The sequence below is a fragment of the Diceros bicornis genome, chromosome 31 (assembly GCF_020826845.1).
Source record: "Diceros bicornis minor isolate mBicDic1 chromosome 31, mDicBic1.mat.cur, whole genome shotgun sequence".
In the NCBI taxonomy this organism is placed as follows: domain Eukaryota; kingdom Metazoa; phylum Chordata; class Mammalia; order Perissodactyla; family Rhinocerotidae; genus Diceros; species Diceros bicornis.
The window spans coordinates 24,448,404-24,460,960 of record NC_080770.1 but is presented as its reverse complement, the minus strand read 5'-3'; positions in this window follow the sequence as shown (position 1 = coordinate 24,460,960).

The window sequence follows — 12,557 nt, the reverse complement described above, 5'->3', positions numbered from 1 at the left end:
ATGCTTCTTGGAAAGTGCCAGCCTATTTTAGAGTTCTGGGTTCCAATCCTAGCTCTGCCATGTCCTGGCCATAGGACCTCAGGCAAATAACTTGCTCTTTGTGCTCGGTTTCCTCATCTACCTAATGAAAACGATGACCCGTCCCTGTCAGGATTATTGTGAGGGGAAACGAGATGCCGAGGAGCCTACCTAGGCATTGGGTCTGGAGCACAGTAGGCGCATCTTAAAAAGAACCACTCGCACCACTGAGTAGCATCCTCTGAGCAGAGCTTTATAAAAGTTTACAAAGTGCCTCGCAGAAGGGGGTGACCAGGAGGGAGGACCTGCCTCCACCAGGGCGCTAGGTCCCTTCTGGGTTCCTCGCTGCACAAGAGTTGTCAAGAAAGCGGAGAGCGTTGGCAGTCGCAGAGGGCGCCAGGATATCGAGGGGCTTGGAAGCCTGGTTCCTGGTCTCAGGGCTGGAGGCAGGAAGGCTCATGGTGCACCGGGGCCACCTCCAGGTCTCCCAGAGTTACCACAAGGAAGAAAACCAAGACAAAGACAGTGGGAGTTTGGGGGGGACAGGTGTCAGCGCAGCTTATCTGACCCGATCCCCGCAGCTCCGCACTCCAGGGGGCAGGGCCTGCACACACCCCTGCTGCCCAGGGCATCAGACCCCTGCGCCTGGGGCTGACCTGGGCCATCTGGCTTGGAAGCTGAGTTGCTTTGGGCAAGTCACTGAACCCCTGAGCCCCATCTTTCCTCTCTGTAAGGATCACACAGATGTCCCCGCCTGGGCTCTTTATAGTCTGTTAACACCCCTGATGGGCAGCAGCGCCCCGCCTCCCTCTCTCAGGACTGAATCCCTGTAGGAGGCAGAGTCCGCTGTCCTCTGCAGCCTTCACTCAGCAACATTAAGGACCATCGCTGTGTACGGGCCTTATGCCGGGCACAGGAGAGGTAACAATAAACAGGCAGCAGCCTTGTCCTAAAGGAGCTCACATTCCAGTGTGGTGGGGGCAGGGCAGAGACCAGCCAGAAAATAAGGGACCAGGCCACACAGTGACAAATGGTGGAACTAAGGGGGAGCCAGAAACCCTGGAACATAGAGGAAGGGATTCATTCTGCCCGGAAAGGGGGTCCCCTGCAGTCCCCAAGTCCTCTGGCGCAGGTCTGCTCTGAGCATCACATCAATGGCTCACGTCATCCTCAGGGCAGCCACGGAGGAGGCAGCAAGGCAGGACACATAGCAACACCTCCGCCTTAGAGGTGAGCACACCAAGGCTCCAAGAGCACAGTCAACTCTGGCACCGGGATGAGTGGCCAGAGCCCCAGCTCCCAGGATGGGCTGCTCCCCAGCGTGCCTGTGGCCGTTAAATACATGCCCACCCAGCACCCCAGGACGCCTCCCCCAGGCCCTGCCTCCTTTGTATAAGTGAGAAACTTCCCAGTGCCCAGGGTCATTCCTTGGCAGGTGAGAGGTGTAGGCAGTCCCTTCTCTGGGGTGAGAGGGTCTCCCTAGACCCTAAAACAACCCCACCTCTTACCCTTACCCACCCCCCTGCTCAAATCCACACCAGAAATGCTGTCTCCAAAAGACTCGATATGATTATCCATTCGTCAAGCATTCCTGAGCGCCTAACCTCTGGGAGGTTCTCACTGGGCCAAAGCACCCGGCAGAAGCAGACAGGCAGGTGGGGGGACACCCAGAGTTATTGCAACCAGCCCGTTGGGTTTTCTGGGCATTCCAGAAAAATCTCCCCTGGAGATAGGTTCTCTCTGCCCCTCTCCAAGTGGCTCAACCACTATTGCTCAACTATTTTCCAAGCAGGACCAGAATGTCCTAGAAGGGTCTCTTCACATCAGTGATTTGCCCCTCACCCTCCAAAAGAAAGACATCTTTTTAAAGGGCAAAATCTTCCAACTGCAGCCTGCAGGGGCCTGGGCCAAGTTGTGGAAGCAGCAAAGAAACATATTCCGGTGTACCGAGTGCTCCAGCAGCTCCCCGCCCCGCTCCCGGGGCCAGAGCAGCCAGGACTGTCAGAGAACAGGGGGCTGTGGCCGGGATGTGAGGCTGGAGAGAGCAATGGGGAACCCCAGGCCTGGGGTCTAGCTCCCGGGGCAAAGGGAGAATACTAGGGTCCTGGGGCCCAAAGGAAGAACATTGAAATAGGGTCCCTGGGAAAGGTTTTGGGGTACAGACACCCGCTTCTACCCACTGTGCAAGTGGAGACCTAAGCCAACCACCTGGTAGCGGAGAAAATGCTGTCCCCGCCTCTTTCCACCGCCCAACTCCAGGACAGCAGCCCTGGCTGACAGTCCCTATATATAGGGCTGTGTTGGGGTAGGAAGGGTTTCAATTAGGCCACAAGAGCAACCTTCTGCTTGTGACTTAGAACAAGACACCAGGGTCTGCTATAGAGGCACCGTTTACCCAGGATCCCTCAGCCTGGTCCAGAGCCCTCCTCATCGGGCATGGTCTTCCGTGTCAGTGCCGGCTGGAGGCAGAGGGGTGCCCTAGCTGGCCTGTAGAGAGTCATTCCCCTTGGGGATGGAGATCTCCCAACTAGGAAGCAGAACAACAGCTGGCTCTTCTCAGCCCTTTTCCGGGCCTCCGTTTTACATGGGGACAGCAATAGAACATGCCTCATTGGATTGTTGAGAGGATTAAGGGAAATAAATGTATTAAATAAAGCATTTAACAAAGCAACAAGCACACAGTAGACACTCAATAAATGTCAGCTATTATTATTGTTATTATTATTATTATGGCTTTAAGACTGCCTGAAAAGGAGCCCTCTGCCACCTCTGCCCCCACGCCCAATTATTGACTCCCCCACCAATGACATATCTGCTCAATCTTGCAAAAAAATGAAAAACAAAAAACCTGGGCTTCTGGAATGGGACCTCAGGCCTTGCTTGGAGATATGCAAAGCCTTTGGAGCCAGAGGTGGAGAGTGGAGGACAAGGGGGGAAAGAGGGGACCCAGCTCCCCAGAGACAGCTGCAGGCAGCAGATAAGGGCCAGAGCCAGTCGTGGCAGGAGCTGAGCAAGCAAAGCAGGGCTCAGACAGGTGCATGCCAGAGAGAGACTGAAAAGAAATGAGAAGCCCAATCAAAGTGTTGGGGAGGGATGCACACCAAAGCACCCTACAGCACCACGCTTGGAGGCCCTTGTTTCAAATCTGTCTTGTGGGGAGAGACAAAGAAAATAAATGAATCTTGACAAGTGAGGAAGTAGGAGAGAGAATTGTCTGCACCCTCTGCGTGGGGCCAGAGAACTGTCGCCTGGCGACAGCACAAAGCCCAACCTGGAAAGACCTTCCCGGAGCCTCTTAGCCCGTCCTGGCTCTCACTGCTCTCTCAACAACCTTCTGGCCTGTCCATCCCAGGCCCTCTTCCTGCAGGAGGCAGGGGGTAAGCTCTCAGGGCACACTCCTTAAAGGCAGCACATGGCTGCCTCCTGTCTGGTATGCCCCTGTCCTGTGCTCTGGGACAGCACAGTGACCTCAGGGGCTGTAGATGCGCTGACAATCCCCCAGAAGGCAAAGTTAACAGAAAAGGGCCACCCTTGCCTCATGTCACCCCAGGCGCCGCAGTCTGGGCTGCACAGAGGAGCCAGCTCAGGCCCCCTCTCCCTACCTCGCCCTTGTCTGTGTGGAGAGCAGCTACTCAGCTTTGATGTCTCACCTCCAGTCACCTCCCCTGCCGAGCCTTTTGCCCCACCTCTATCCTTTGGAGGTGGAAATCTTCATCCTTTTCACATCCCCATCCATTACTGTCTTGCCCCGTTAAACGTCTATGCATCTGCCTCTCCCACTAGACTGGGAGCACCTTGAGGTCAGGGTCCTAGCTCACTCGTCTCTGTAAACCCAGGACCTAGTTCAGGCCAGGCTCATAGTAGGTGGCCGCTAAGTCACCAACAAATGAATGGCAGAAGTGGCCACGAAATGCGAGGTCAACATGACCCAATAGGTGAGTTTTTCCAACTGACCCCAAAGCAGGAACTCAAGCTCTGGTCTGGACCAGCAGACCTTCCCATCCGTCCATCACCCAGAGACACACAGAGAGAATAGAGAATAGAGTGCAGAGAGAATCCCAGCCTGAGACTTGGATGAGGAGACACCCTCCCATCCCTGCAGACAAGCCAGTCTGATTATTCACCACGCCAACCGCCCCCTTTTCATTTCAGGGCGACAGAAAAGACACAGATCCAAATGCCAGCGTTTGTGTTACTGCCCCACCAAGGATCCAGCCAAACCCACACAAGCTAGGTTCTCCAAACCGCTCACTCAGCCACACTGCCGCCCCCAATCCCCAGAGCTGGACCTGCTGGCCTGGCCTCTAGCCTCGCTGCAGAAGGGGCCCACCCTTCCCCCAGAAACAGAATCCAGTGGGAGGAGGCGGGGAGGGAGGGAGGACAGGGCACCTCCAAGAGGGGTCCGCGAGGGCAAGATGTGGGGATGAGGCTGGAGGAAGAACTCAGCTGCCTCCCATACGTTCGCAGACTGCTTCCCCGAGCAGAGGCTCAGCCGTGGCTCTGAGTCCCACGGGGGACAAACTGAGAAGGACCCTATGCCCAGGCAGCAAGTGGACACTGGTTTTCTGGACGGATCATTCACTCATTTGACACACAGTAAGTGCCATGGGAGAGTCACAATCCCACCCCCAGGGAGGTCATTGTGCAAGGGGGCAGGCACAGTCCTGGAGATAACCATACCGTGCTTGGGGCTTGAAGCCTGCTACACTTTCAGGCAACGAATACACAGAAGCTTGAGGCTTTGGGTCAGAGGCTGACGTGGCTGAGATCAGGGTTTTCTAGTGACTCATGTCAAGTGGGAGGAAGATTTTCTAAGAGCGATAGAAAGAAGTTCGCTTTTACCAAACACCTACGATGGCTAAGCACCATGATTTCATCTGCATGGAAACCCTGTAACGAGGGCTCTTCCATTCTTGGGGGGAACTCGCAAGCTGCCTTTATTTTATGAGGGTTTATAAAGTACTTTTGGTATCTATGACTGCATTTCACCCTCACTAGGTTCCTATGAGGAAAGCACTAGTCTCCCTTATTTTGGGGATTAATAAACTGAGGCTCAGAGAGGCAAAAAGTGGCTTCTGCAAGGCCATGCTGGCTTCACGTCCAGGACTCTTTGCTGCCCTCTTGCGCACTGTGATGAATGGCTGGGCTGAGGATGCGGAGGCACCAGGCGGGGAGGACACAGCAGGTTGACTGTGAGACGTCGCCAGGGGAAAGTTGATTTCTGCCCTTGCATCCGAAAAGCCACCTGCGGGCACCCGCAGAAGGGCCGGGCAGACACTACCCTAAAGAAGCCTTGTGCCGGGGCTGACTTTAAGGGCTGATGAGTCAATAAGGAGTGACAACCAAGGGTTACTCGGCCTTTATGCTGCTCTCCGAGTGTCAGGAAAGATGGAAGACATATCCCATCCTCCCCTCTAGGGACAGATCGCATCACCAGGACTGGAATCAGTTCTGAGAGTCACAGACAAGGTGAGCATGCCCCCCGTTATTCAACAGGTGCCAGGGGAGACCCTGCTCTGGATCCGGCACAGCAGATGTGAACAATGAACTGAACCTGGAAAAACAGGACACGGTGGACGGGCCATTCAGGTGGAGGGGACAGACAGTATAATCACAGGCCGGGAGGTGACAGGAAAGCCTGACTTCTCACAGTGTCTGTGCCCAGGGTCCAGGCAAGAGGCGAAAGGAGAAATCCACACTATGATTGAAGTAATACAGACAAGGAGAGGCGGAGAGGACAACCGCCAAGACGTGTCTAACGCCTCCAGAGAGAATGATGGGTGACGACGGAGAATGCTCGGCAGAGGGGCTGGGGCGGGGAGGCCACGGTCAGGTGCGGGGGTGGAGCAGTGCCTGAGACCAGGGGCCCCAGACAGATGCTCAGGGCGGGCCAGCTTGGCCTGGGCCGCCCGTCCACCCTGCTCCAGCGTGGCTTGGTCTCACCTCCAGCAGCCTCCTGTCCCACCTCGTCTACTGAGCCTTTCCAGGGCACTCCGCCCAGCCCCACCTTGAGCCCTCCCTGCTCTCGTCCTTTGTACTTCAGAAGCCAGAGAAAACAGCTCCAGCCTCTCATGCCCTCAGGGGTACCGGGAAGCCAGGGATGCCTGAGAGAGAGAAAGACAATGAAGTCCTGCAAGGGGAGTGTGGCAGTGGGCCTCACTTAAACCTGAGAGGTGAACAATCCAGATTAACAAACAATCCAGTTTCCCATCCTGTGTTCCACAGAACAGGTATTACCAGAAATAAAGGATTCTATGGTCAAATAAGTTTCGGAAAAGCGGAGGTAAGCTGGTGGTATGGTGGAACTTCCAGAGCCCTTAACTGGCTAATCTGCCTGGTGAGTCTCCAAGAGGGAGAGAGAGTATGCAGCATTTCCCAAACTTTTTTGACCCAGGAAGCCTTTTATCGCAACAGATTTCTCAGGACCAATGTTCTGAGAACATGCTTTGGAAATCACAGAAATAGACCTAAACAAGCCAGTTTCCAGGTTGAGTCCCACCTAATCTACTGAGCTAATCTAACACAGAATTCAGCAAGCCAGTGAGACAGACAGAGACTTCCCACCAAAAGGCAGACAGGAGGCAGCAGGTCCGCTCTGCCACTCCCTCTCCGGGGTCATGTCACTGCCCACCCCACCATCACCCAGGGCTCTTGCAAGGATCAAAGAAAATGTGTAAAGCCCCTTTTAAACTACAGCTCTACAAACTTAAGGGCCGAAAGAGCAAACTCCCTGGGGAGAGGGGACGCATCCTACAATACGATTGGATGTATAAAAGCTCTCTTTACAACGTTTAAAGGAACTTATCTGTTGTATAAAGCAAGATACACCTATGCAAGATAAAGATGAGACAATGGAAGAAACGCAAAGGTGAGAAAGAGCTGTAGGTGTGTAGTGAAGAGTGGCAGGGAAGACAGCTGACGGGAGCCCGGAGTCCTGGCCTGGATTCCGTCTGCCCCTGGCCCGCTATGTGGCATGGTTAAGTCCCTCCTCTGTCTCTGTACATGAGGGGGTGGGGAGAGATGATCTCTGAGGCCGTCCCAGCCCTTAAGTCAGAACTAGAGTCCCCAACACTGCTTTGGGGAGTCCGTCACCCCAGCGGATCCGTCCAGGTGATACTTGCAAGGTAGCCAGTGGAAGGACAAACCTGTGCCAAGGAGAAACCCCCAGAGGCTAGCCAGAGAAGCCAAATCTGTCCCCAGGTGTGAACTTGGCCATGAAATCGGAGGAGAAACCACAAATCAGGAGCCAGGTCAGTGCAGAGAGACTCAGAGAAGCCCCTCCCATCTCCAAGAGTTCCCCCCCACCAATCTGTTCCGGCCTAAGCATCTCCCTGCAGGATGGAGAGCTGGCCAAAGGTGAAGGCGAGCGGAGGCCAAGTCTCACCCTGGTTGGCAGTAGGAGCCATTTGAGGGAAACAGGTCCTCAGAGTACAAATGTCACAAAGCCGGGTTTGATGGACAGGGGAGGAAACGGCAGGCGTCCTCTTAGAGTCTGCGGGTACAGGAACGTGGCACGCATGCTCACACAGGGGCTCCCTTCCAACCCACTTGTGCTGCTTTTCCCATTCTTCACAAGAAGTTTCATTTTCCACTTGCTGCAGAGTCTACAGTTACTTGCTCTGGAGGCTGGGGGACAGTCAGAAAGAATGCTCCATCGTTTTTGCATAACAAAGCAGTGGGCTAGACTTGAACCCTATGCTGAGGGGGGTGTGTGTGTGTGTGAGCCTGTGCCTGTGCTCACACGTGCACACGTACGTCTGGTAGAGAGATTATTTCCCCAGCCCGAGGCTCACGCGAGGAGGGTGAGCGTGTGGCAGTGAGGTCAGGAGACAGTCTGTGACTGTCTGGCACTTGGTGACACTGTCTGGGGACACAGTGGGTACTGACAGAGTCTATTACTCTGAAAGCGTGCAGACTGTGTGTGACAACGCAGCATGTGACAGGGTCTCCAGGGTGTGGGGAGGCATTTGTCTGCACGGCGAATGAAAACAGGGGGAGACTGGGAGGGTCTGCTTGTGAGCTGGGGGTACGTCTCTCCCCGCAGGCCTCCGAGTATCTGAAAGCTGCCAGACTGGAGGTGTGTAAGAGCTTTCTGTGATTCCATGAGCCCACGAAAGGGGTGCTTGTGCGTGTGTGTTGCTGGCAGCAGCCTAGGATTCCGGGCCCACCTCTGTACCAACTCACTCTAGGACATTGGCTATATTGCTTCCCCTTAAACAGGAGGGGTGGACCAAATTGTCTGAGATCTGCAGTCTGATCCCCCGAAGTGTGTGCAGGGGGCCAGGGGGAGGCAGCCCCACCAGAGAGGGGCCTTGTCTCCCACCCCCTGCCACAGCAGCCTCCCCTCTGCCCAGGGGAGGGCAGAGCTCTGCAGGATTTCGTGGTCGACTGCCCACAAAATGCTCGGGAGGCACATGGCCCTCATCTCTCAGCCCAAACAAAGGGAACTGAGTTTGGGGCAGAAGGGCTGGTAATGGGGGTTGGAATTTCAGAGCCACAGTCCTGGCCCGAAGCCTGGCGTCAGCATCCTCAGCACCACATTCAACTCCTCACAGCGTCCAGTGGGCAACTGGCCCGGCTCCAGGCTAGTGTCTTGGCTACGGCATTAGCCCCACGCCAGCCACAAAAGCTGACCTGGCTCACATGATCAGTACCCTGTGCCTCCTACATGCTGGACTGTCCGCCTCGGGGCCTGGAGGGGGCTCCCAACTGTAAAGGAAGGAACGGCTCAACTAGAGCATCCTGAGGACCCCCGCACCCAGCCCATGGTGGAGCTTGGGATCAAGCCAGTGATGTCCGCCAATAGGCCTCCGTTCTTCGACCACCTTTTCCTTCTCTTTCTTCCTTTTTTTTTTTTTTTTTTTTTTGCCAGAAAGAGTTTAATTGAGTCTCCTTAGGGAGATGCAGCTTCATCTAATTCAGCTCTTAATTAACCCAGCACACCCCAAAGAGGCTGCCGAACTACCCGTAAATTAAATATGAAAAGCATTATTTATCTAGGAACAGCCTTCTAACGGCTCTGCCTCTGACGTTTATAGTTACTAATGAAGATGGATTTGGAGGGAGAGAAGTGAGAGAGCAGAGTGCCCTGGGAGAGGAGGAAGCCCTCAGGCCTCACGAGGGTCTTGCAGGGCATGGGGAGGGTAGTCATCTTAGGCCAAGGGAGTGTGCCCCCAACTCTTGGCTTCTCCAGATCCCAGGGAGGTGGCGGAGGATCAGGACAGGCTCAGGGGTTCTGGGGGTTGTTGGACAAGGCCCTCTCCCGCTAGCTGCCATGCCATTCTTGCTGCCTCATTTTTCATTCTCAGTCCTAGTTCTGACCTTGGCCCTCCTTGATTCAACCTGAACCACCACTTAACCACTCTACTCCTTGCTCCAACCCTGTCTGCGTCCTATCCCTCCAGACCCCTCAGTGCTGAGCCATTGGAAATTGCTGGCTAAGGCCACACCTCCAATATGTGAGTCCCACCTCTCCTTCCAAGTGGCCACAAGTATCCATCAGGAGACTCTCACCTTGGCTTTCAAGGAGGAAAAGATGTCTCTTTCTCTATGTACTTGCATAGAACCAAAGAAGAAACCAAAAGTCATCTGCAGCCCAGAGGGTCCGGAACAGGAAGCAATTGTAATTTGGTTACCATTTCTCTGCCATCATCCCGAACCCCATCAATCACTGAAGGGTGAGCCTTGGGGAGCATGCCTTACTCATCTTTATAACCCAAGTCCAGTGCCCAGCATATCAGTGCCACAAATGTTTATGGAATTGTTGAATTTGCATGAACAGAGGAGGGAAAGGAAGGCAAGGGAAGGAGGAACCAAAACCAAGATAAACAGGTGAGAAATCATCGTAATATTTCTTGCCGTTATCATCACTTCAGTTCTTCAGGAAAAGCAGCTCTGTGAGTTCCCTTCCCTTCTCCCTTAAGAATCCCCACCCCACACAGTCTCCATGGCCCCAGTTCAGCCTGGGAGTAGAAGTTCGACTTCCCATTCTTGGAAAACGACAAGAAACAGAGTTCTAGTTTGGGATTTGCTCTCTCTGGAGTGCTGTCTTCATCTTCTCCACAGACAAGTCTGTCTGTGTCTTCCTTTCAGCCCCTTTGGTCTCTAGAGAAAGAGCAGTGACTGGAATTTCTCAGCTCTGCCAGGTAGCAGGACTCTCTTTAAAAAGTTTAGGCCTTACCCAGCTGACAATTTAAATGGCCACTTTGTGCCAGGTGCAGCAGCAGACACAACGAGGAACACCACACATAGCCTCTGTCCACCTGAAGCTTCCAGTTCAGTCAACGAAGACATATGAGAAAGGAAAACATACTAGAAAGCCCCACAGGTCTCCACGATGTGTGTTCTCTTTCACTGCAATGAATCAATAAACCCAACTTTGTTCAACTACACGTGTGTTGGGGAGAGGGTATTAACAGAAATGGAGGTTCCAGCGAGATTCAGCTTAAGCTCTTGCCACCTTGGCCCAGGACCCTGGACTCCATAATAGGGCACACATCTAAGACTCCTGGGTCTCCACCTAGGCGAGGTTCCACTTAAGCAGCCTCCGCATGGCCTGAAAACCCGGAGATTTGGTGTTCTGGTATTCTGAAATAGCTAGACAAAAACAGCCTTTGAGCCTTGAAAGACCTTCTCAAGTACTATTAACAATGAACACAGCCATAAATCGCCACGGCGTTGATCATTGGGTTCACGTTTCCCAACTGAAAAGATAGACAGCACCAAACTACTGGAATCCGTTCCATCGGAAGACCTCAAGCTGGGGATTTTATAAAACCTCAAAAAAAAGCTGAATACAGAAAAGAAGAGCTTCTGCCTGAGATGACAGACAAGCTGTTGAGTACAGAAGTAGATAACTTCGACCTGAGACTACAAAACACGATTTTGATTCTTCAGCACAATTTTTCTTCCCCTTTACCCTACCACAATTCTTGTCTGTTACCATACTCTGACACTCTCTATCAACTAACTAAAAGATTTCTCAACACGACCTCCCCTTTCTAAGTCCTGTTATCTGTGACCCCCTGAGGTTTTCTGCCCCTTAAGAAAAAAATCAAACTCCCTAGTGTGTTTTTCTCAGCCCATAACTGGCTGAAACAAACATTTAATTTTTGTGACATTTAATAACTGTTCCTTTAAATACTACAGAAGATAGGTTTCCTTCTTAAAGTGCTTCTGATTACTTAAGTTTCCCTCAGATAATTAATCCCAAACTCAAATTCTAAAAGAATTGGACCTTGACCTCATGTCAAGAATGTGCTTCTGTTTAGATTGTTAAAACCCGACCAACGAAAACAAAACTTACCCCATCAGAAATGGAAACTAATATTGGGAATATTCTTGCTACAATAGTATGTTCTCTTCAGAGAACATACTCATATTCATATTCTCAGAGAACATATTCTGCTTTGCAGAAATTGTTTAACTCCACTAGAGGAAGCTTCCCACCCTGAGGGCAAAAAAAACCTGGCTCACTCCTGTTGGGACAAATGACATTGCCAATATGGTCTGTGCCCCACGGGAGATTGCTTTTTATGTGAACGTCAGGCTTCTGCACCTGCCACACATTAACTTTTTCTCTGTTTTCAGGACAAATTTTAGAGACTTTCAGATGTTTAAAATTACCACCCCTTCAGTGGATCATGTTTCCCTGAAAAGAATGTCCAGAAACTTCCAGAAAGAGGCAAACAGACCACATGGGAGAGCTGCCAGAGGGGACAACGACCTCGCTTTTCATGCATACTATGTAAACTGCAATTCCCACAGTAGGCGGTAATTCAGCCCAAAAAGATGCTCCAAAACCTCCCCCCTGACCCTAGTCATCGTCATAAGTTACACAACCTCCACTCTGGAAGTTGTCATGGATGATGACATGGCCCTTAATTTCTCCTTAGACAGCCCGAGGGAATCTATACCGTATAGCAAAACCTTCTGGTGGCACCTATAACAATGCTACAGGCTCAAGCAGAACAATCTAGAAGGAGGGTAAAGAAAAAGTCACCCAGATTTCTAGGGAAAAAAACGTTGGATTTGGGACACATTTTCATTGCATGGATTTGATAATCCAGGCCCCTGTCTTCAGGGTCAATTACAAGAGCCTATGACAAGCTTTGTTTCTGGTCCCTGCCTGGTGTATTCTGTTCAGAGTCTTCAAAGTTCCTGTGCAGCCCTTGTCACATCAGAAGGTTAAGAAACTCATCCTGCCACAAAGGAGCAGGAGAGACTAGCTCTTGTCCAACTACGGACTGTATCTTCTAAAAAAACTCCTAATCAGCAAAATTTTGGCAGTGGTGAAGACCTGAATATCAGAGATGAATGCCTTGTAGCCTGACTTTGCCCTTGGCCAAAAGGGAGGGTTAGGGAAGGGAAAAGCAGTCCCCCACAGGTCCTGCCACGGCAGCATCACTTAGCCCTTTGTATTTTCCAAGGCACAACCACGACCAGGTATCCTTCTATTCTGGCTAATATGAGTGACAGCTGCTTCTTTACCAATGATGGCCTGAGTCTTCCTTCACTCCTCCTGCCTTCTAGATAAGATT